This window comes from Choloepus didactylus, chromosome 2, assembly GCF_015220235.1.
Source record: "Choloepus didactylus isolate mChoDid1 chromosome 2, mChoDid1.pri, whole genome shotgun sequence".
NCBI lineage: Eukaryota > Metazoa > Chordata > Mammalia > Pilosa > Megalonychidae > Choloepus > Choloepus didactylus.
Window position 1 is genome coordinate 222,643,402 of NC_051308.1, and position 25,854 is coordinate 222,669,255.

Genomic DNA, 25,854 nt, shown 5'->3' on the forward strand with positions numbered 1-25,854 from the left:
TTCCAATCTGGTTGCCTGATTTCCCTGACTAGAATCTCCACTACAAGGTTGAATAAAAGTGGCAGGAGCAGACATCTTAGTCGTGTTCTTGATGTTATAGGGAAAGCATTAAATCTTTCACCATTGAAGATGTGGGTTTTCTGTAGATGCCCTTTATCATGTTGAGAAAGTTTGCTTCTATTCCTAGTTGGTTGGGTGTTATATCATGAAAGGGTTTTGTATTTTCTCAGGTAGTCTTTCTGCATCTATTGAGATGATTGTGGTTCTTTTCCTTTTTTCTATTAATATGGTATATTACATTGATTGATTTTCCTGTGTTGAACCAATCTTGCATTCCACTTGGTCATGGTGTATAATCCTTTTGGTGTGTTGCTGGATTCAGATTAGTAGTATTTTCTTGAGGATTTTTGCATCTGTATTTATAAGGTCTAATGATTTGTAATTTGTGATGTTTTTGTCTGGTTTTGTTATCAGGATTATACTTGACTCATGATTTATTTTCATAGATTTTTGTAGATTCTAGTACTAGAATAGTCTTTATAGATAAATTTTTCTGCCTTCTCATTTAAAATAGTTACTATAGAAAATTTGAAATATATAGAAATATAGAAAGATGGTATAATGAACTCCTGTATACCATCAAGAATTAGCAACTCATGGTCAATCTTGTTTCTTCTGTACCACTGTCCACTCCTTCAGTCCCATTGGATTCTTTTGAAACAAATCCCAAACATCATATCATTTAAATTGTAAATAATTTCAATGTGTAGCTCTTAAGGATAAGTGCTTTTTATTATTTTTTTTAAATATAACCGTAGTTCATCATCACATATTTGGTTAATGTTCAAATTTCCACAGTTGCTTTTTCTTTCTCCCTCCATTTTCTCTCTATACATTTGGTTTATTCAAATCAGTTTCCAAACAAGGTCCATAATTGATTTGGTATATATGGCTTCTAAGTTTTTTTTCCTCTCCGTGCATATGTACATTTATTTATCTGTTTATTTATGCATATAATACACACATTTGTTTATGTTATAAACATTTATATGTATATGTACATATATATTTTTTTCATTTTCTTACGTGTTTGTCATTCAGTAGCAGCTCTACCCAGTGCTCTGTAAAATGAGCTATGAGTGTAATTACCAAGAATGATCCTGAGACTTCATACCACAAGGAAAGCACAGAGCTTGTTTCTGAGTCACAGTGCACAGTGCTTCACCTCATGGTCAGCTTTCCTCTCAAGTGACTCAGCTCTGAGAGCAGGAGTGGTGTCTTGAAAGTACATTCATTCTATATAATCATTGTACCCTGTACAGTATGGCACATGTAGCTGATCCTTGCTCTGTCTTCTCTATATGAGTAAAATGTTGTTCTCTCCAGTGCTGTGTGTGTCGTGGTTCTATTGCTGACTCTGATACCTGTTTTGGAGTGGGTTGATATCTCTTTAGGTGTCTCTCCTTCTGAATGACAGAAGTTTCGAGGCTAAGAAAAATGTTCAAATCAAGGCATAATTAGGCAATTCTCTCTCCCTGAGGACCAGCTTGCTGGTGATCCTGGTCTCCTCTGTCACATGGCAGGGCACATGGCGGCGTTACTGGGCTCTTCCTTCTCCTCATGGTTTCCCTGCCTTTAGCTTCCCGCTTCTGTGGCATTCTCCTAAGACTTTTTAAGTCTATAGATTCTCTTCTCTCTTTTTTCCCTTTCATTTTTTTTATTATTGAAGAAACCAAGTTGTTCTATAGTTTCCCATTCTAGAATTTGCTAATTGAATTCCTATAGTTCTTTTTTTTCCTTTTCTCTTGTATTCCCTGTAAAATGGTTGTTAGATCCAGAGCAGGATTGTCTAGTGGAAGTATACAAGCCTCAAATGAAATTTAAATTTTCTAAGAGGCACATTAAAAAGATAAGAAAAAACAAGTGAAATTTAAGTTTAAAAATATATTTTAACCCAGTAGAGCCAAACTATTATCATTTCATGTAATCAATATAAAATTAGTTTATGAGATTTTTATATTATGTTTTTCATATTAAATATTTGAAATCTGGGGTGTATTTTACACTTATAGCCACATTTCAAGTGCTCAGTAACTGCATGTATCTAGCTACCTGTTGTACCTTGCAGATCTTGCAGCTCTATGGCTTGACCTTAATCAGTTTCCTTTTTTTTTTTGTTCCCAAGAATACTTCTTAAGTGGTATCGTTTACTTCTGTCAGGAGGCTCATAATGTACAGATGTCTCTGTGTTGTAAGTGGTCATTGATAATCATTACCTAGATACATTATTTCATTAGATGTTTGCATTCTAATTCTGTCATTAATTATTTATTAGCTGGAATGCTTCAGTAAAGAAAAGTTTCCCTCATCAACTGTTAGGTTACTCTAAAGTTTGATTTGTATGTGAAAGGCAGATAAATACTTAATTCTTATCCTTTATTTATTCCTTTATTTACTAGGTTTCAAAATGAGGAGTTGATTCCCTGGCATATTCCAAAGGGAACCATTGAGGAGGGTCTTTTTTTGTTTTGTTTGTTTTTTAACTACCATAATGAACTTATAGATTCTAACATATTTGATGTGTTTTAATTCATTGCATTTATTCTTGTTGCTGTTCAAGTTATTTTGTCTTGGACTGGTGGGAGCCTTCTCATGTTGGGCTCCTCATTCCTTTCAACATAATTTTAGTAGTCTTTGGTATGATAAGATGTTCCAGACTCATCTGTTTCCTGCCCTTTCTCCAAGGAGCTCTGGATCCTCTTAGCATGACTTTGTATTTAGAGACCAGATTCTTGGCTGCCTCATTTTGTATATGAGGAAGCTGAAATAGTGTGATTTAAACAAGGTCACACAGATTTTAATGGCAGAATCTGGCCTGGAATGCTGGCTCTCTGGATCTTAGCTATAGCTATGGCCATTTTGCTTTGCTTTCCTCTGCCGGGTTTCTAGGAGGTGGTTTAACTACAGTTGAGCTCCTCCTCTAGGCAATTAAGAGAAAATAGGTTTTGAGGGTGATCATTGGAGGTGCAATCAAACCTCATCAATATGCACTAATTGGGGGAAATCCTAGTAAGAGTGTTGTATGTTGATTTTCTTTAGGTGCATCTGTTACTTTTTTTTTTTTTTTTTTAAATTCAGTTTTATTGAAATATATTCACATACCATACAGTCATTCATGGTATACAATCAACTGTTCACAGTATGATCATATAGTTATGCATTCATCACCACAATCTATTTCTGAACATTTTGCTTACATCAGAAAGAATCAGAATAAGAGTAAAAAAAAAAAAAAGTAAAAAAAAGAACACTCAAACCATCCCCCCCATCCCACCCTATTTGTCATTTAGTTTTTATCCCCATTTTTCTACTCATCCATCCATACACTAGATAAAGGGAGTGTGATCTACAAGGTTTTCACAATCACACTGTCACCCCTTGTAATCTACGTTATTATATAATCATCTTCAGGAGTAGTCCAGACTACTGGGTTGGAGTTTGGTAGTTTCAGGTATTTACTTCTAGCTATTCCAATACATTAAAACCTAAGAGGTGTTATCTATATAGTGCATAAGAACGTCCACCAGAGTGACCTCTCAACTGCATTTGAAATCTCTCAGTCATTGAAACTATTTCATCTCATTTTGCATCCCCCTTTTGGTGAAGAAGATATTCTCAATCCCACGATGCTGGGTCCAGATTCATCCTCAGGAGTCATATCCTGCGTTGCCAGGGAGATTTACACTCCTGAGAGTCGGGTCCCACGTAGGGGGGAGGGCAGTGAGTGCACCTGCTGAGGTGGCTCAGTTAGAGAGAGTGAGGGCCAAGTCTGAGCAATGAAGAGGTACTCAGGGAGACTCTTAGGCACAATTATATGCAAATTTAACCTCTCCTTTGCAGTTACAAGCTTCATAAGGGCAAGTTCCACGACCGAGGGCTCGGCACATCAAACCGCCTGTCCCAATGTTTGTGACATCAACACCAGTCCAAGTGAGGAAGTCTAACGCTTCTGCACCTTCCCCCAGCTCTTTGGGGCAGGGGGGCGGGGGGGCGTAAATATATTTTTTATTCTCTGCCCAAATTACTTTGGGATGTGTCACTACTATTTCACCCCAACCTATACTAAACTATACTAACCTGTTGTATGTTGATTTTCTTTAGGTGCATCTGTTACTTTTTAAATTCATACAGTAGCTGAAACTAGGCTAATAATACACTCAGATTATTTTGCCAGGTAGAGGTCCTGCTACCTGCTTTAATGTAAAGCTGAAAATGATTTGCAATTTAACTTTAGTTGTATGTAAATTAAACTCCTGCAATGTTTAAAAACACTTCATTAAACATTTTTCCTTGTAATCTTATTTGCAGTTTTCTTAGACCGACTTTTGTTTTATTAGAGTGCAGAGATAAACTTTAGCTCAAGTCTAAATTTATCTCAAGCTTCAAATGTGTAGATTCCATATTTATAAAGTGTTGTGGTGAAGTTCAGAGAGTTTTAGGATGAATATTTGAGAAAGTGCAGAGGAAGAGCATCTGCAAGTCAGACATCTGGCAGTTTCAGCCAATCAGACATAGCTCATTGCATCTAAAAGTAAGCTGAAAGTGCTTCCCAGTGCAAGAGCTTTCAGAAATCTTGTGCTCTTTACCTCACTGAGATAATTGTGTATATTGCAGGACAGAGGACCCAATGTGTGAGGGCTGATAGTGTTGCCTGTTACCTTTGTGGCACAAAGTAAGTCACTTGACCTCTCTGAGCCTTAATTTCCTCATCTCTAATGAGATAATTAAAATTGGAAATAGTAAAACATGCTTTTTTTAATCTCACAGACTTCTTGTGAGATTCAAATCAGCTAATTAATCAAATGATGTAATAGATATTTATTGAATTAATGAGATACAATACTAAAGTGCTTTTAAACTGGAAGTTTTATATGACCATAAATATTATTAGAATAATATAGATTATATGAATTAATACACACGAATGATTAGAGGCACGACGGCAGGAGGAAATTCGAGATCTCTGCCCAGAACTTGGTGGCCATTTACTACAGAGGCAGATGGCCCTCATATTTCAGGAGACCTGACAGTGTCACAAGTTGTATGGCATAATTCCACTACTGATGTGAAGACCCTGAGTTACCAAGAAAAGGTTAAATTATATTTAGTATATTCTATTTAAGAAATAATGGATATGCATAATATATTTTTCAGATATTTTCATTAAAATGTCTTTAAAAAGTATAGTGTCTAGTGTGATTTTGAGGACCTTGTGGATCACACCCCCTTTATCTAGTGTATGGATGAATGGAGGAATGGGGATAAAAACTAAAGGACAAATGGGGTGGGATGGGGGGATGATTTGGGTGTTTTTTTTTTCACTTTTATTTTTTATTCTTGTTCTGGTTCTTTCTGATGTAAGGAAAATGTTCAGAGATAGATTGTGGTGATGAACGCATAACTATGTTATCATACTGTGGACAGTGGATTGCATATCATGGATGATTGTATGATGTGTGAATGTATTTCAATAAAACTGAATTAAAAAAAAAAAAAGTATAGTGTCTAAAGAGTTATTTCCATTATCTGACAGTTTTGCCTTTTGTAGACTGTGTCATTCCCTAAAATCACCTAACACTGCACTAAATGCCAGCTACTGTTTTAAATTGTTTATGTCTATTTGAACTCAGGCTATTTGGTTCCAGAGTCCATGTTCTTAACCACAGTGCTACTCTAGTGATCTGTTCATGGTATGAGATAAATAAGGATCTTTGTACTGAATTTTGAATAATTTGGACTATGATTGGATTCTGAACATTGAACTGTTTTAGCAGCTCTGCCTCCTGGTTCTCCAAGGATAGGGTGCTCGTATAATTTTTTGTGTAAACCATTTCACTTGTAGGAGTGAAAGGGAATGCTATTAATAATACTCTAGGATAACTGATGGAAACTGGTTCACTATCAGGTAAACCAAAATGAATGGACACCCTAAAAGGATACTTCTTGGCAGAGTTCAGTTTTAACACGTGTTAGGACATGATAATTGCTTCATTATAATTGAATTTTGTTTACTTTCTATTCTTGTTTACACAATACAGATACTTTTTTCCTCCTGCCAGCAGACCCCAGGCCAGCACCTGATACATTTTCATATTTTCTTTTCTTGATTTTGCTTATTCTTTTGCTTCCTTTTAAAACACTTGGGAAGTACTCTCTGTCAAACTCCATTTTCTCCAAGTCTGAAAAATACCAACAGGAATTTCTTTAAAACTTGTCCAGTTTTTGTTGTTGTTGTTGTTTTTTTTGGCTTTTATAAAGGGGGTTTATTTGGTTACACAAGTAGTCTTAAGGCCATAAAGTGTTGAAGATAAGGCATCAACAATTGGGTACCTTCCCTGGAGGATGGCCAATGGTGTCTGGAAAACCTCTGTTAGCTGGGAAGGCACAAGGCTTGCATCTGCTTCAGAGTTCTGGTTTCAAAATGGCTTTCTCCCAGGACGTTCCTCTCTAGCCTGCAGCTGCTCTTCAAAATGTCACTCTCAGTTGCTTTGAGGTCCTTCTGTCTGTTAACTCTTTTTATATGACTCCAGTGATCCAATTTACACCCACCCTGAAAGGGCAGGGTAACACCTCCATGGAAATTATCCAATCAAACGTTTCACTCACAGTTGATTGAGTCACATCTCTGTGGAAACACTCAAAGAATTCCAATCTAATCAACACTAATACTTTTGCCCCCACAAGACTGCAATGAAGAACATGGAGTTTTGGGGACATAATACATCCAAACCAGCACACATGGGTTTACCTCTGAACTCTCAGTTCTCTTTCATTGGTCTGTATGTCTGTCCTTTTGCCAGTACCACACTGTTTTGATGACTGTTGCTTTGTGTAGTAAGTTTTGAAAGAAGGAAGTGTGAGTCCTCCAACTTTGTTCTTTTTCAAGATGATTTTGGCTATTTAGGGCTCATTACAATTCCATATGCATTTGAAGATGGGCTTTTCCATGTCTGCAAGAAAGGCTGTTGAAATTTTGACAGGGATTGCCTGAATCTGTAGATCACTTTGGAGGGGAGTATTGCCGTCCTAACAATGAGTCTTCCAATCCATGAACACGGGATGTCTTTTTGTTTATTTAGGTTCTCTTTAATTTCTTTCCCTAATGCTTTATAGTTTTCAGTGTATAAGTCTTTCAGCTTCTTGGTTAAATTTATTCTTAGGTATTTTATTTTTTTGGAAGCTATTATAAGTGGAATTGTTTCTTCGTTTCCTTTTGGATTGTTCATTGTAAGTGCCTAGAAACACAAATGATTTCTGTATGTTGATCTTGTACCCCACAACTTTGCTGAATTCATTTATTAGCTTTTTTAGCTTTTTTTGTGGATTCTTTGGGTTTTTCTCTATAAAGGATCATGTCACCTGCAAGTTGGGATAGTTTTACTTCTTCCTTTCCATTTTGGATGCACTTTATTCGTTTTTCTTGCCTGATTGCTCTGGCTAGTACTGCCAGCACAGTGTCAAACAGCAGTGGTGAAAGTGGGCATCCTTGCATTGTTTCTGATCTTAGGAGGGAAATCTTTCAGTCTTTCACCCTTCTCTTCTGGGTTCCGTTGATTTTCAGCTTTTGGGTGCTTCCTTGGGCTTTCTTTCTCTCTGTGACCTTCCCTAAAAGACGAGGCAGGAAAGCAGGCCAGGGCCCACCTCCAAAGGGCCCAGAAGGGCCTGTTAGACTTTGAGGGGCACATCTCTCCAGAAATAGATCAGGGAGACAATCACAAGGGCTGAACCAGTGAATTCCTAAATAAGGCACTTCAAGTGTGAGATCCACTCCTCCTCCTTCCATGTAGATACAGAGAATTGTACCTGCAGGGGTCTGGGGAGCTGTTGAATCCAGGTAGGAACCATGCATCCTTGTCCCTTGCTTCTTGGAAAAGGAGAGTCATGACTAATTCAGTACTGATTGGCTATTTTCCCAGGGAGCCCTCCAAATAGGAGTGACGTGGTTTGACCTTGGTTTCCCAGAGGGCCTTCTGATGTGGCAGGGGACCAAGGGCCAAGGCCCTATAGATTGAAATACTGCCAGGACCCCTGGCAGCCTTGGAGGCCCACACTTATTCTGCCCTCCCACCAGGGAGAAGTACTGGGAGCTCAGTTTTTTTAAATATTGACATTTAAAACTACAAATATTAAAGCATCTTTATTAACATGATTTCTATAAGAAGAAGAGCTGGTAAATGTCTCTGTATTACCGGATTGGCAGAGTGCAATTACTACTCTCAGCTAGTAGTAGTATTTGATATTTGGAAATAACTTTATTGTATGGCATTGGAGGCTGTGTTGATGTTTGTTTAAAAAGTATTATACCAATCTAGAATCAAAGGCATTATCTGCTGTCTCATTGATCTTTCGGCCAAGTAGTGTCCATTGCCATTCTTCTAATTGTAGTTATTTGCAGTAACACTCTCCTGGGGCTATGTCCAGTTAAAGACATTGACCTTTTCTGATGGAGGACTAGTATTTTTTGGTCAATCTCTAAAGAAGCTTTTAAAATTATTCCAGCACAATCTTCTCTGGATTTTTAAAAATCAAACATTATCTTAGCTTTTCCTATCTCATGTAATATATATTAAACCAAATACCTATCCACTAGGGTTGGAGGGTGTAGGATGGGACAAGGAAGCTGAAATTTAAATCAGGGAGTTTTCCTTACAGTTAGCAACTATGGTGTGAGGTTTGGGGAGGGAGTAAAGTAAAACAAATGACTAGCATAAGTTTTTTGGTTTTTTTTTTAACAACTAAAATGACTTTTTTCCTCTTAAATCATGAAATGGGCTTATATTATAACAATAGTCTTAATAACAATTACATTTTCATTTTAAAAATAATGTATATTTTATAGTTCAAAGTCTTATCCCTACTGATTTTTTTCTTTAAATTTAGTGAATTTCTATATTTTAAAGTATAGATTTTTTAATCTGAGTCCATGTATGAGAATGACCTCTGAAACAACCAGTTTTTTTTTTTTTTTTTTTTCAGTTTTATTGAAATATATTCACATACCATACAGTCATCCATGGTGTACAATCAGCTGTTCACAGTATGATCATATAGTTATGCATTCATCACCACAATCTATTTCTGAACATTTTCCTTATATCAGAAAGAATCGGAATAAGAATAAAAAATAAAAGTAAAAAAGAACACCCAAACCATCCCCCCTCATCCCACCCTATTTTTCATTTCGTTTTTGTCCCCGTTTTTCTACTCATCCATCCATACACTAGATAAAGGGAATGTGATCCACAAGGTTTTCACAATCACACTGTCACCCCTTGTAATCTATATTGTTATACAATTGTCTTCAGGAGTCCAAACTACTGGGCTGAAGTCTGATAGTTTCAGGTATTTACTTCTAGCTATTCCAATACATTAAAACCTAAGAGGTGTTATCTATATAGTGCATAAGAATGTCCACCAGATTGACCTCTCGACTTCATTTGAAATGTCTCAGCCACTGAAGCTATTTCATCTCATTTTGCATCAAGAAGATGTTCTCAATCCCACTATGCTAGGTCCAGATTCATCCCCGGGAGTCATATTCTGCATTGCCAGGGAGATCTACACCCCTGGGAGTTGGGTCCCACATAGGGGGTAGGGCAGTGAGTTCACCTGCTGAGGTGGCTTATTTAGAGAGAGAGAGAGAGGGCCACATCTGAGCAACAAAGAGGTACTCAGGGGGAGACTCTTAGGCACAATTATATGCAAGTTTAGCCTCTCCTTTGCAGTAACAAGCTTCATAAAGGCAAGTTCCATGATAGAGTGCTCAGCACATCAAACCACGAGTCCCAATGTTTGTGACATCAGCATCAGTCCAGGTGAGGAAGTCCAACACTGCCACATTTTCCCCCGGCTCCTCAGGGGGCCCTGTAAATATAGTTTTATTCTCTGCCCAAATTACTTTGGGAGTGTCATTATTTCACTCTAACCTATACTAACCTACCGTATCTCACTTCCTGTTCAAAGTTCCATGTAATTGTGGTGTTTGAACAAACCGACTGTAGAGTTATACTGTTTAGAAAATATAGATCCTGCACCAAACAGACATCTCTTCCTTTGGTCTCACATGGAAGTTGAAGTTTTAAAACACAGTCAGTTTCTACCTTTACCCTTTGGCCCGGTTTGCCCTAGTCTTAACCAGATCTGCTTCATTCATATCACTCACTGAAGTCTGGGCTCTTTTTCAGCTTTTTTTTTTTTTTTCTTAACGGTTGCTGTATGCACTAATACTGACATTCATACCTCCCGAGCTCTAGCTCTGAGTTTCAGGTGTCTCAGAGATACGCATTGTTCCAGAGACCAATCAGGTTGAAATAACCAGTTTTTACTTAATTTTTAAAATCTTTGTTTTGAAGACATCTGCAAATGTCACTCAGGTCAACCATGCATTAATCAAAATCCACTATTAAAATAATAAAATATGTGATTGGCTTGAATGATCAATTTTGTATTTTTCATTTGATTACAGAATCAATAAGGTTTTTGTGTGTGTGTGTGTGTGCGTGACAACATGTATATAACAAAATTTGCCATGTTAACCATTTTTAAGTGTAAAATTTAGTGGCACCAATTATTTTAAATGCTATGCTGCCATCCTCACTGTCCATTACTAAAACAACTTTTTCATCAAAAACAGAAACTACCCTTTGATTATTCCCCCTCCCCCCTCAACCCTCAACCTCTGGTAACCTCTAATCTACTTTCTGTTTCTATATTTGCTTATTCTAGATATCTCATATAAATGGAATCATACAATATTTGCCCTTTTGTGTTTGGCTCATTTCACGTAGCATATACGTTCTCAAGTTTCATTCATGTAAGTATCAGAACTTCATTCTGTTTCATGGCTGAATGGTATTCCTTGTATGGACATACTACATTTTCTATCCATTTATCTGTCAAAGGACACTTGGGTTGTTTTCACCTTTTGGCTGTTGTGAGAGAGCAATGCTTTTATGAACATTGGTGTACAGGTATCTCTTTGATCTCTACTTTGAGTTCTTTGAGGTATATACCTAGAAGTGAAATTGCCAGGTCACATGGTAATTCTATGTTTAACTTTTGAGGAACCCTTCAAATGCTTCTGATAATCACACACACAATCCTCTGTCTAAAAGTAGCCTATATTCTGGGAACACAGAGACACATGAAAATGTTGCAGTATTGTTGAATCCTGACTCTTCGTGTTTGGATCTTTCTCTTTGCCATTATTCCATTCTTCTAGCCATTTTGTCTTTATAACAGTAATTTTTGCTAGTCAAGTTAGGGAATACTATGAATACTACATCATAATATTCATGGCAGACTTCTTAGCAAAATGGACAAACTTCTAGCAAAAGATAATTGAAGAGCGTAACTTAGAAAGATAACTTCAGATAACTCAAGAAGAAATAGAAGTGGTAATGGTAGCTCAACATCGTGAACATAATTAACAGTGCTGAATTACGTATTTGAATGCGGTTAAAAGGGAAAATTTTAGGTTGTATATATGGTACTGGAATAAAGATTAAAAAAAAAAATCCATGGAACTGCACAATGCAAATAGTGAACCCTAAGTTAAACCATGGACTATAGTTAATGGTACAGTTACAAAAATGTGTTTTTATCAGTTGTAACAAATGTTCCACACCAATGAAAGTTGTTAATAATAGAGTGGTATATGGGAATCCTGTATTTTTGGCTTGGTTGTTCTGTAATCCACAGCTTCTCTTAAAAAAAAAAAAAAAAGAGAGAGAGAGAGATAGAAAACCTCTGCTAAATTGAAGCTGTAGTTAAACAGCTTCTCCCAAAGCAAACACCATGCATGCCCAAATATTTTTCAGATGAATTCCATCAAACTTTCAAGATACAGTATAAGGTTTTAAACTCCACTTTTCCATATGGTTTACTTCTTTACTTCCTGGCTGTTCTAGTTTGCTAATGCTGCCAGAAATGGATTGGCTTTTATAAAGGGGATTTATTTGGTTACAAAGTTACAGTCTTAAGGCCATAAAGTGTCCAAGGTAACACATCAACAATCAGGTACCTTCACTGGAGGATGGCCAGTGGCATCCGGAAAACCTCTGTTAGTGGGGAAAGCACGTGGATGGTGTCGCCTCCAAAGTTCTGGTTTCAAAATGGCTTTCTCCCAGAATGTTCCTCTCTTGGCTGCAGTTCCTCAAAAATGTCACTCTTAGTTGCTCTTGGGGTGTTTGTCTTCTCTTAACTTCTCCGGAACAAGAGTCTGCTTTCAATGGCCATCTTCAAACTGTCTCTCATCTGCAGCTACTCTCTCAGCTCCTGTGCATTCTTCAAAGTGTCTCTCTTGGCCGTAGCAAGCCCACTCCTTCTGTCTGAGCTTATATAGTGCTCCAGTAAACTAATCAGGGCTCATGCTGAATGTGCGGGGCCACACCTCCATGGAAATTATCCAATCTGAGTTATCACCCACAGTTGGGTGGGGTGCATTTCCATGGAAACAACCTAATCCAAATGTTCCATCTTAATCCCCACTAATATGTCTGCCCCTACAAGATTGCATCAAAGAACGTGGCTTTTTCTGGGGGACATGATATATACAAACTGGTACACTGGCCTTACTGACATGGATCTCTATCAAGGGATCCTAATTGTCATATTTCTCATTAGCTCCCACTCCGTTTCCCCTCCCCCTTTTTTTAGAGCTGTTATAGGGTTTTTTTTTTTCTTCTTCATGGTTAGCAAGAATCATAACCTTTCTATTGTTTAAAGATTTTTTTCTTAGTAGATTCTGTTCATCTTTCTATTTACTTATTCATTGTTTTATGAAGGGTTGATAGGTGACAGAAGTGCTGCTCAGCACCTCAGGATTTAAGAGGGTACCTTCCCTCAAAGAGATCACAGTCTATCGCTGTTAAAACTGTAATGTAGGATGGGTGCTGTAAGAGGAATAATCAGGTGCTTTTGGAGTAGATAGAGGAGGGCTTGATTAATTCTTTCTGGGGATCAGAGTCAGGATGACTTCATGGAAACAATGGCGTTTGAACTGAATAGGGTAGGAGTAATGAAATTTCAAGAAGCAAGAAAAGATGAAAGAGTGAGCTTTCCAGGAAGTGGGAAATGTCTTGAGAAAAATCACAGAGGCATAAGAATGCAGGCCTCTTTGGTGAACAGTGGCTAGAGTGTAGAGCATTTGGATAGGTGTGGCCAGAGAGGAGCTAAAGAAGTATGTTGGTGTCAGATAGTGAAAGGTCTTACATACCGTGTATTTGCTCTGGTCATTTCCTCTCTGATTTTTCTGAGTCATTCTCAGGATTCTAACATCCCTAATTCCTCCTCAATTTTCAGATGGAAAATTTTTAGGATTTCCTCTGTGTGAGGTGTGGGTATGGCTATTTGTACTTTTTACTATAGTACTTTTACTGTAGTACTGATAGTTTAATTATTGGAAGGCCGCTGCTGCCCATTCCAAGCTTTCAGAGAAAGGCTTGATCTCAGACTTTAAAAGTAAAAGGTAGCTCCTTCCTACAAAAAAATAAAAAATAAAAAATAAAAGGTTTGAACATGCTCAACCTCATTAGTAATCAGGGAATGCAAATTAAAACTAAACAGTATATTTTATGTCCACCAGATTGGCAGAAATTAAAGTTTGACAAAAAATGTTGTCAAGGATATGAAGCAGCCAGAACTCTAAGCAGGAGCATGTCATGATTGAAGATGCACATACCCTGTGACCCAGCAATTCCACTCCTAGGTGTCTGCCCTAGAGAACTCTCACACATGTACACCAGTACAGAAGTGTTCATAGCAACTGTTGGCAATAGCAAAAATAAACAAAATACCCAAATTGGAAAAAATCCTTATGTCCATCAACTTTAAAGATTGGATAAATCATGGTATGTTCATACAATGGAATACTGTATAATGTAAAAATGAGTAAATTGCAGCTGTAGCAAAATGGATGAATTTCAAGATCAAATCATAGAGTGAAAAAGAATATCTACATTATGATTAGATTTATATAAAGCAAAAATACATGAAACTAAAATAACGTTTAGAGATAAAATGGGGAACAGTAAAGACAAATTTCAGGATAGTGGTTATCTCAGAATAAGAAGGGAAGATGAGTTTGCGGAGAGGCATGCCAAGGACTTTAAAGTTAATGGTAATCTTAAACTGGGTGGTAGGTACACATGCTATATCATGATTCTTTATACCTTACACATATTAGAAATTTTTTTGTATATATGAATGACTTTAAAGCATTAAGAAAAGATCAGAGATACCTGATTTAGTTTGGTGTATCCCCTACTTCTGCTTTCACACATACCCATTTCTCAGAATGTAAAAATTCAGACCCAGAGAGATTAATTTAATTGTTTGAGAGAAAGCTTGTCAGTGACAGATCCTGGTCTCAAATCCTTTGTGCAGAGCATTCTATCATTTTAGGTTGCAGCTCTCCCTTTATGTAAATTCTGTCGCTCAATTAGAAGGGCTTCCACTTGGACTACTGCCTCAGTCCTTCACCCCCTCGTATTGTCTGTTCTCCACACTGCTGCTGGAGAGAGAGCTTTCTAAATGCCAATCTGATCATGTCACTCCCTGGCCTCTATCTTAAATAGCTCCCTATAGCTTTCAGCACACTACAAGTGTTATAGCCCCACATACCAAGCTCTCTGTGCCTCAGCTTCTGTCTGCCTTATTAGCCTCATCACTCGTGACTTCCTGCACTTTAGCCACACCAAACTATTTGCTGTTCCTGGAACACTGTATGCAACTGCACACACTTCTCCCTCTACCTGGAACTTGTTCTCTTAACTAACCTTATTTGTCTTGTGTTCCTGCCATTATGCAAAATACCAGAAATGGATTGGCTTTTATAAAGGGGGTTTATTTGGTTACAAATTTATAGTTCTACAGCCATAAAAGTGTCCAAACTAAGGCATCAATAAGAGGGTACCTTCACTGAAGAAAGGCCATTGGCTTCTGGAACACCTCTGTCAGCTGGGAAGGCACATGGCTGGCATCTGCTTGCTCCCAGGTTGCATTTCAAAATGGCGTTCTCCAAAATGTTTTAAGTGTCAGCAAGTGTCTGGGCCCATGTGGATCTTTTTTTTTTTTTCCCTTAATTTCAGTTTTATTGAAATATATTCACATACCATACAATCATCCATGATGTACAATCAACTGTTCACAGTATGATCATATAGTTTTGCATTCATTACCACAATCTATTTCTGAACATTTTCCTACATCAGAAAGAATCAGTATAAGAATAAAAAATAAAAGTAAAAAAGAACACCCAAACCATCCCCCCCATCCCACCCTATTTGTCATTTAGTTTTTGTCCCCATTTTTCTACTCATCCATCCATACACTAGATAAAGGGAGTGTGATCCACAAGGTTTTCACAATCACATTGTCACCCCTTGTAATCTACATTGTTATACAGTTGTCTTTAGGAGTCCAGACTACTGGGTTGGAGTTTGATAGTTTCAGGTATTTACTTCTAACTATTCCAATACATTAAAACCTAAGAGGTGTTATCTATATAGTGCATAAGAATGTTCACCAGAGTGACATCTCGACTCCATTTGAAATCTCTCAGCCACTGAAACTATTTTGTCTCGTTTTGCATCCCCTTTTGGTCAAGAAGATATTCTCAATCCCACAATGCCGGGTCCAGATTCATCCCCGGGAGTCATATCCTGCATTGTGTGTGGCTCTTTTTAAAGGACTCCAGTAAACTAATCAAGACCTACCGTGCATGGGTGGGGTCAAAGAAACATTCATTCAAGAGGTCATACCCTAATCAAAAAGATTAATCAATCTGCCCCCACAAGACTGCATTAAAAAGTATGGGTTTTTCTTGGGGACATAATATATGCAAACTGGCACATCCTGTAATCACAGCTCAGGTGTCACCTCTTCCAGGAAACCTTTCAAACTGACTACACCCTCCTCCATAACACTTTGAATGTAACATTTATCACAAATTATTATTGTCCCTTTATTTATTTGTCTCCTTTGGTAGCTTGTGAACTCCATGAGGGCAGGGCAGTGTTGTATTATATTCCCAGTGTGTGGTATAGTGCCTAGTACATAAGGTTTGTTATATGAATGAATGAACAAACAGTCATATATCATTTCATTCAAGTCCCACATATATTTTGAAGTTGTCATTTGTTTGCCAGGTTCTCACTAGCATAGATCCATATTTGTATACCACTTTGTTATTATTGGACTTAGAGAATTATCCTTCTCTAATTTCCAAGAGTGTTTCTTTCTTTTCTCAGGAGGAAAGAAGGAAAGGCTGGTGGGTGGGTAGATAGGTGGGGAAAAAGTATTGAAAGGGAGGAAGCAAGAAACTGGTTTGTTAAGGGAAAGAAAAGTGTCAGAGGCTTATTAACATTTCAAGCCAAGTACCTGGAGATTTTAATGATAGCTGGATTTCTTTTAATCTTTGGCATGTGCTAATTTTCATGATCTACCCTATTCTGACCTTCCTTAGCCTTTTTGGAAATTTATCTCCTTTGGTTGATAGTCATTGTTTTTCTCTTTTAACATTAGGGAGTTAGATCTTTGATGCAACTGCACAAATAAAAAGGAAGTGGCAGGTAGCTCATGTTGGGCAGGGTGGCCTTGGTTTTTAATTTTTAACTTCTCATCTCCTCTGCCATAGATTGGACCCTGATCACTTCCTGGGCTTGGAGAGTGCATATAGGTCCTGTCTCGTGACGTGATGAGCTTCCAGGAAGCTCAGTTTTAAAGCAGAGGCTGAACTTGGGCTATTCAGAGGGGGTCCTCTATCCTCAGGGAACAGTGCTAATAAGATGGGAATTCTCCAGACACACTATATAGCATCACCTTCGTGAGGGCCAAAGCACAAGAGCCACCAACTCTGGGGCTTCATTCATTTTATAAATATATTCTGAGCCTTCTCTCTGTGCCTAGCAGGTGGTTGGCACTAGGATTAGACATGGCTGATGTCACTATCCTCAGGGAGCTCACAGGCTAGTGAGAAAGCAAGTAAGAAAATCAGTCATTTTAATCCACTGTGATGATATAGGCATGCAGAAGGTGTTATGGAAGTTTAGAGAACCAATATGGTGTGTGGGGGGAACAGGCACCAATATCCTTTGGGGCAAGGCCCATCAAAAGATATTTCACTTGAGCTCAATCTTGGAAGACCTTAGAAGTTGGTAGGGGGTGGTCAGACTTGAGAAAAGGTGTGAAAGCAAGAGATAATGTGGTGTAATGAAGAACCATGAAGATGTCTGGTCCGTGGGACTGCAAGGAAAGGGTACGCGTATGTGAGAATGTGGAAGATGAAGCTGGAGCCATATAAAGGGGCCATATCGTGAATGATCTTTTCTGCTTCCCTAGATAAAAGAGAATATTAGAAGTCTTTTCATTCATTCAGTGTTAGGTGTTTAGTGTTTCTCTTACTATTGTGTCTTGAATAATTGAGTTTTATGGTGTTTCTTTTGATTTTTTTTTTTTTTTCTTTTTAAGATATTTGAATTTGGAGCCCTCTTTCTTTTTACACTTTAGGTGACCCAATTTGAGTACCATCTAGTCAAAACCCACACGCTCAGGCATTGTGGAATGGATGATTCATTGCTTCTATTTTATTTTTTTTTTAATCCCTTCTTAATATACCATAACTTGCATTTTAAAAAAATTAAATTCAGTTTTATTGAAATATAGTCACATACCGTACAATCATCCATGGTATACAATCAGCTGTTCACAGTACGATCATCTAGTTATGCATTCATCACCACAATCTATTTCTGAACATTTTCCTTACATCAGAAAGAATCAGAATAAGAATAAAAAATAAAAGTAAAAAAAGAACACCCAGACCATTCCCCCCCATCTCACCCTGTTTTTCATTTAGTTTTTGTCCCCATTTTTCTACTCATCCATCCATAAGACACTAGATAAAGGGAGTGTGATCCACAAGGTTTTCACAATCACACTGTCACCCCTTGTAATCTACATTATTATGCAATTGTCTTCAGGAGTCCAGACTGCTGGGTTGGAGTTTGATAGTTTCAGGTATTTACTGCTAGCTATTCCAATACATTAAAACCTAAGAGCTGTTATCTATATAATGCATAAGAATGTCCACCAGAGTGACCTTGACTCCATTTGAAATCTCTCAGATGCATTGCTTTTAAGGCAGCTTGGAAGGAGGAGGATTTAAACGACCTCCAAAGGCTAATGTCAGGCCCCCATGTCAATGTCAATACAATTCATGCATGCATGGAGAGTGGGAAAGAGAATTTAATTATGGAGGAGGGGAATTGTAACCCTGCTTCAATGGGTGGTTGAAAGTCCTGGGTCCGCCCCTTAGCCTCAAAAAAGGACTTTCTTGCATTTGCTGCCATAGAGGTCACAGGGAGAGCCCACATAAATACAATCCTTCCTCTGGGGTGTGTGAGCCACTCTTATTCTTTTGCTTCCACAGGTGCAGAATAGGTACACCAAATAGTATTCTGATCTCCATTGAACAGAATTTGGTGTCTTACTGCCCTTTTCCAGAAAAATCAATCCTTTTAAAGCATGGAACATGGCAATTTTTAGGTCAGCAGGCATATTTAAAGACATCTTTTTAACTTTTCAAGGTCTGGCCTAATAAGATATATTTTGTACAAAAATACCAGTGTTATCAAGATGAGACGAGTCATTTAGATTTCGAAAGGGGCTTAGTTTTAGCTGCTGATGCATCTTTTTACCTGTGAAATTGCTTCTTTGTTACCTCTTAATGATACTGTCCTTCTTGAGCACCGTGATCACCATCAGGTATCAGGCGCTATTGCTTCCGCTAACCTTTAGAAACTGTTCAGAGTCTGTTAAAGTGTTTGGAAAAAGGGAACCCACAACCCATGTCACTATCCTCTGGACCATAGAATAGCTTTCTGTAGTTAAGCTGGATGACAGCAGAAGCCAGCCTTATGCAGGCAGGAATTGCTCCAATAAGGCTACTACGGTCTGAATGACCAAAGGAGTTAGTCACAGTCAGCTTCACCTGTTCCATTAATTTGTTTTGGGAAATGGTTTTAGTAGGCAGAGCTGCACTTTTGGCTCATTAATACAAGGTCTAAACAGGAAAATCTGTTTCAATAAAATCCTTGAGAGTGCTGAAAACATATGATGCTCTTTAGAACTTGAAATAGAACTTTTCTATTTCGGAGGGAAAGTGCTGTACAAACATGGCCCCAGTCACCAGTATATACAACATATATATTCATACAGTTCTTGCTGTTTTTAAAGTATGGGAAAAAAGTTCTGTTATAATCTAAATATATTTTTAATTTTAGTTTTATTTTCATATCTTAAAATAATTCTTATTATTAGATTTGGTAGGAGGTAGGAAAAGCAAAGCTTAATCTTCTTAGTTCCTCATCTGTGTTCCTCTATTTAAATAGAAGTTCTTCAGTGCACAGACTATGGCAGAGTCCACTTTCAAAGCAGGTCATAGAGATTTAGCCATGCAGTTTATTTACCCTTGGTCACCAAAAAGAGTAAAAACCAAAGAGCTAGATGGCTGCTGAGGGAAAATGTTTTAACAGCAAACTTGAAGGACCAGAGAGGAAGAAGAACTCTTAGAGATGGTCCCAGGGAGCTATGACTGGTAGTAACCAAGTAGAAATTAAGTAATGGAGAATATAGTCTACTATACCAAAGGTAGGCTTCTAACAAATTTTGTCTTGGAATTGTCTTTCCAAGTAAAGTTTTTGTGATGATTGGAATGCCACAGAATTTATCCCTTGGCCTTTTGTCCCACTAAGGCATTAAAATTTAAAACAGACGCTTTAACATGATTTATGGCAGACAAGAAATACCAGTTCAGTTAGGGCAGATGGTATTTAATTACCCCTCTCTGTGAGAGGGGGGTCTGTTCCCACTAAAATTGTTTGTGGGTGATATCACAACATAGATCCATAAAGTACAGCTTTATATGTATTTTTTTAAAAAGAGACACTAATTTTTTACATTCTTCTAATGTCAAAGGTAAATTTAAAATATTAATGCTGAAAAGATTAAGATATTAAATCTGTTTAGCTAGGCAAGAATATATGTACATATTGTAATTACTTCCTTTTTACAATTAAAGGAATTGGATTATATTTAATGAGCTATTTACATTTAATAATTTTAAAAGACTTATCTTTTCAGTATTCCCCATATGCAAAAAGAGATGGGGGAAAACTCACTTCTGATATAATTATCTTGACTTGGGCTAAATAGGAAAAACAAATGTGCTTTTTAGAAAAAGGGTCAGAAGAATATTATTTAAAAATACACGTATACAGTTTAGGGATTACCCATAGAGAAGTGTTTTGGTTCATTGTGAGAGAAGATGAAAGATTAGGTGCTTAAAAACAAAGTTCCTGCTGATAATATTTGATGAGCTGAACAGAAAATAAAGCTTAAAGTGATTCTCAGGGACCCTGTAGATTAAAGTAACCCGTCAGAAGTGACGGAACCCCAAACACCAAGCTGTTTGAAAACAGGAGTTTGTTTGAAAAGCAATGGCATCTGAGCATATTATCTGAGGCTGGCACTTCAAATGAGCCAGTATTTGTGTTGTTTAAAATTAAAGATGTGAAGCCCCTGAGCAGCTGGCTAAAATTGGGTGTAGAGATGGGAAAGCAGTGTGTGTTATACTCATTAACATCATTTCAGTTTTAGGATAAATATGGCAGGAAGGCTTTCTTGTGTTCACATGCATAGTCTTTTTTCAGAAGAATGGAATTAGTCTGGGGTTTGGTAGCACTTGTGTATGTAGATGAGAAAAATATGTCTGTTTGTCTAGTTTCTTGATTTGGGTGTTTTGTGAAGAGTCAGTTTGATGTCATGAAAAGAGCATGAACTTTGGACACAGATGGACCTGGATTTGAAACCCAACTATTTGTGTGAAAGTAGAGAAAGTTACAGAACCACTCTGAATTTTAGTTTTCTCATGTGTAAAATCAGACTACTATTTACCTTGCAGAATTGTTCTGAGGATTACAGATATTCAAGAAAATGTGAATCAATACCTGGCACATTTAAGGAATTCAATAAATATTTATTGAGCAGACACTGTAGGATATTAAGAAGTTTTAAGAATCCCATCCTTGGTTCTGAGAGCTGCTATTGCTGCTACTACTTCTCTTAGGCTTAAAATGTTTTGTTTTTTTAGTTCCTGTACTCAAAGAGTTGTGTACCCCCAAAGTCTGTGCGACAATAAAGAATGTAATGAGTGCTGTAAAAGAGATTCAGCAGACTTCTTTGGCACTTTTGGGAGGGAGAAATGACTTCAGTCTAGAAGAGACAAGGAAGCCTTCTCAGAAGTGGTGACATTTGTCTTGGGCCTTTAAGATGAAAGGATTAAAACAAAAGCCACAATTTAGATAATAGTCCCTTTGAGACTATTTTGCTGTCAAAGTATGTAAAGCAAAACAATTTAAATTGACTCTTGACCGACTTTGATTTGGAAGACTCCTACCCTTTGTCTTAATCCTTAAAATTGGTATAATGTAAACAGAGGCCATCCTGTGTACATTTCTTCCTCAGAATTTGTCTCCACATTTCTGGAGAGCCTGTTTCAGAAGATAGAGGCCCATCCACTTCTTGACCTCCACTGAGACCAAAGGAAGGATGCTCAATGTTATTTAATCTGACCTGGTCTTATTATTTCATTACCTCTAAGAGGTGAGTCCAAACAAACTCACCATTCTTTTGATTTAGGAATAATGAGAACTATCAATTATTGAATACCTGCTGGGTACTAGGTACCCTTTTAGGAGGCTTACATATGTTATCTCATTTTATCCTCACAACCATCCTATGAGGTTTTGTTTCCTTCATTTTGCAGATGAGGCTTAGAGAGATTAATCAACCTCAGGCCACATAGCTAGTGGCTCAGAGAATCTTTGCTTTCCCTTGACTGAATCTGCCTCTGGGTTCACAAAGTCAAGCAATATTGGTTTATTTGTTGTAGCAAGTACCCATATGAGTGTTAGCTTAAAAAAAGAAGAGCGATTTTCTGTCATTTTTCACATTTGTGATCATTTAAAAAATTAAATGTGGTATTCAGGTACTTTATATACTTATGGTGATGATATCCTACCAGTGTGCATTTGCAGTTCTTTCTTCTTTTTTGACTTCAGGGCACCTACTTCTAAGACTACCCCATGGCATAAACTTATTGAAGATAAATTGAAATTAATCTGATTTTAAGTATTTTAAAATACCTCTTTACAATTTGAGGGCATTGCAAAACTAGAGTGGAAATCTGACCTGACTTAGCACAGGACTGTGATCCCTGGGAGAAGGGAAATACAGGTGGTAAGCCCTGTGATTATCCTGGCTTTCTGCCTTGATGCATATCCTAGGCCTTGAAGCAGGATGGGAATGGGGGGGATCTCAAGCAGAGCACAGTGGTTTTCCTGTGTTGAAGAGACAGAGATTGTAGTTGAAGAGAGGCTGAGGTGGCTGGAAGCTTCGAGTTTTGGAGAGGAGCAAGGTAGGTAGAAAAATTGCTCTAGAAATCTGTACAAGGGTCCTTTTGAGATTTTGCTGAACACACACAAGCCTAGGGTCAAACTCCAGAGGTTGGGGAGAGGATGACTGGGAACTACAAGCTAACTGGTTCCCAGATCAAGGAGGTGTTTGAATTCCTACTAACCAGAGTAGAGAGCCTATTTGATCTTTGTTGACATTCAGTAGAGATTCCAGAAGGGCCACATCTTAAAGACTACTCTCGACCTGCCCTAACAAAGCTTAAAAACAAGCTTGAGAGGTACCAAACTGAATTACAAGTAACTTAACTGCCCACTAGAACACTCTTGAAAGGAATACAGCAATAGCCAGACACTCAACAATGTAAAATTTACAATGTCCAGCATCCAATCAAAAGGTCCTAGACCTGCCAAGAAGTAAGAAAATGTGACCCATATCTAGAAGAATAATCAGTTAGTAAAGATAGATTCAGAAATTACAGAGATGATGGAATTAGCAGACAAGGATGTTAAAACAGCTGTAAAAGTATATAAAGGAAAATGTGAACATACTAGTGAGGAGGTAGGTATTTTAGCCTTGCATCTAGTGGAGTCTGGTTTTCTAGTCTGTCTTCTTTTTATTATCTTTTTCTTCCCATGGTGTTGATGGTTTGGTAAAATTTGAATATTCTTTTATAAGCCAAAGTTATAGAATCATAGCATTTTAGAGTTGGAGAGCACTTTTACAGATCATCTGGTCCAAACTTTTCCTGTTATAGGAAAAAAAAATATATTGATTCTGAGATGTACATTTTTTCCACATTTTAACGTCTCTTGAATTGTGATGCATCTTAGAATCAGTGGTATTTTAGATTTGATGAAATAGGTAGCAGCCTATTGGAATTGGGACTTTTCCATTAATTACTTAGTGGTAGAGTTCAGAATGTCTGTTTATCATATTATCTGTACCTGGAAAACCTTCTCTTCTTGATTCTTTATATCCAAATGCTGCCCAGTTCAGGTTTATTTTCTAGGAAGGGTGTTCAGTCCCTTCAGTTCGCAATAATCTTTTCATCTTTTCTATTGTCATCATTGATTACACCATTCATTTGATAATTAATTATATTCTGTCTTGTGATAGCTCTTGTATTTCACCCTGTAGTTTTATTTATTTGTTATATTGTTATCTAACTGTGGTTTTATCTGTCTTAATTAAATTACAAACTCTTGGAGTTAAGTAAGGGATTTTATACTTTGTGTTTTCTAGTGTGTACTTGATAAATATTCTTTAGTTGATTGAGGGTACTATAATTGTTAGTTAACCATTAATGCAACCTGAAATGTTGAGACACAATATTGTGTAATGGTTAAAAGAACCACATATGAAATATTTAGTATAGTTTCTTGCACATGGTTAAGTGTTAGATTGATGTTAGCTATCACTATTACTATTACTACTTCTACAGTTACTACTACTATTATTTTAATGATCTCTTCTGTGCCAGACACCATGCTAAGCATTTTATGTATGCATTACTTCATTTTTCTTCACAACAACCTCAACAAGAATCATTATACTAATTTAACAGGTGAGGAAACAAACTGAGAGATTAGACTACTTGACAAGATCCTGAATCTAAGTGGCAGTGCTCGGTTGAAATCTGCATCTCTCTCTCTTAAATCCCCTGCTCTTGCTGCTCTACCCCACTGCCTGTTAGATTTTGAGGGCTTCGGTAAGCGCCTAATAAACTAGGGGTAGAACGAAAGGAATAGATACTTACTTTTCCCTCTGCTCAAGGCCTTTTCCTTATAAATCCCATGTCTTGAGTGGTGAATAGACCTTGTGAGAGGAAGTAGATGTACAGCTGCCCTTTGCTGCTGACTCTTAGTTGCTGGCGGTTTGGCCGTTAGTGACAGATGAGTGTGTGACACTTTTTCAGAAATGAATTCTTGCTTCAGCTGGCAGAATAGAATAGTCGATGTGGAATTGCATGGCAGTGTGCTCCATAATTCTACTCCCTGTTGCTCGGATGTAGTTGTGATTGCTAGGTCTCTCTCCTCACTTTAGTTGGTGTATTAACGTTCGCATCTCAAGACTGCTGCTTCTCCTACACCGTGAGGAGAAGCCCTGAGCTGTCAGCCAAACGTTTTGCTAAATTTCCTTTTTTTGTTGATGCTCTGCAACCTTCTTTTCCCTGACCTTTTTTCAGTTGTGTAAAGAAGGTTTCTTTTTTGGCCTTTCCCTTACAGAGAGGGAGCAGTTACTACAGAGAGCAGCTTGAAATATGAAGTGAAGGCATTTAGAGATTAAAATGAATGTTAGACAGCTGGCCAGATGAAATGAGACTCAGTGCCTGATGGGCGATTTCGGCTCTGATTATCTCCTTTCTCCCTCACTTTCAAGTCTTCCGCTGTATCCAATCCCCAGTGCCTTTTCTGTAGGGAGCTTAACTCTCCTTGCAAGAGCCAGAAGAGAAAGGGTGTAGCCTAGCCCTCATCTCCATCCTTGACTATGGTAGTAACATGGGATTAACTGCTCTTCCATAAAAACTAGCTGGATGCTCCCATATTGGCTCTCCTTTAGTCTGGGAGTCTAGAGCACATGCCCAGGTTTGGCTTTCTTCCAAGGATAGTGATTCAGACCCAGGTACTTGAGAGGAGGTACACTTTACATCTGTCCTCTTATCTCAGAATTGTGGGTACCACCAACCAGAGATCACTCTTTTCTATCACTGGTTATAAATAAAATAGGAACTATTTGAAAATAGAGAGTACTTTATTGAGTTATCTTGTGAAATGATTTGTTGAGGTTTGATATCTTTTTTGGGTTTAGTTTATATGTAGGTGTGTGTTTTCCAAAGCAGCTTGGTGGTTGTTTTTCATGTTAAACTCTTGGGTGAATTTAATGCTCAGTTGATGACTGTGGCTGACAGAGATCTGGTTCTTCAGATTTTTTAGGGGTAAGATTTCTTCATGTATGAGTAAAATCATTCTCCTAAATTTATATCCATTCAAAGTAAAAGTAAGCTTATTTAGATGGGTACTTTGAAGTATTTCAAACCATACTATTTTGATTTGAGTATTAATAGAAATTGGCATTACATTGGGAAAGTAAAATGAACTTGTGTCTATGACTGAAAGTCATCAGTGACAACTTTGTAGATCCTATGTGATTTAAGTGGATTCATAATAGAGAACTAGAACCAAGATAGAAATATGGGAAATACCTTATGTGAATAAATCTCTTCTTAGGAGCACAGAGTACTTTGCCAACAAAATCTTGGTTTCATATAGCATCTCAAGAGTAGGATCGAGCATTTTTTCAGTGTAGCTCACAGCTGAA

General features: G+C 37.6%; 1 protein-coding gene across 2 annotated transcripts in view; it reads left to right on the forward strand.

Annotated features, from left to right (window-relative positions):
* WASF2 (WASP family member 2) overlaps positions 1–25,854 on the forward strand; it is a 91,191-nt gene that overhangs the window by 25,035 nt on the left and 40,302 nt on the right. Inside the window, exon 1 of one of the 2 annotated variants that reach the window (XM_037828026.1) lies at positions 10,786–10,873. The exons of the other annotated variant lie outside the window; for it this stretch is intronic. The gene's annotated coding sequence lies outside the window, so the exon portion shown is untranslated. Of the gene's footprint in view, positions 1–10,785; positions 10,874–25,854 lie in introns of those variants that run through there. 2 annotated transcript variants of the gene reach the window in all.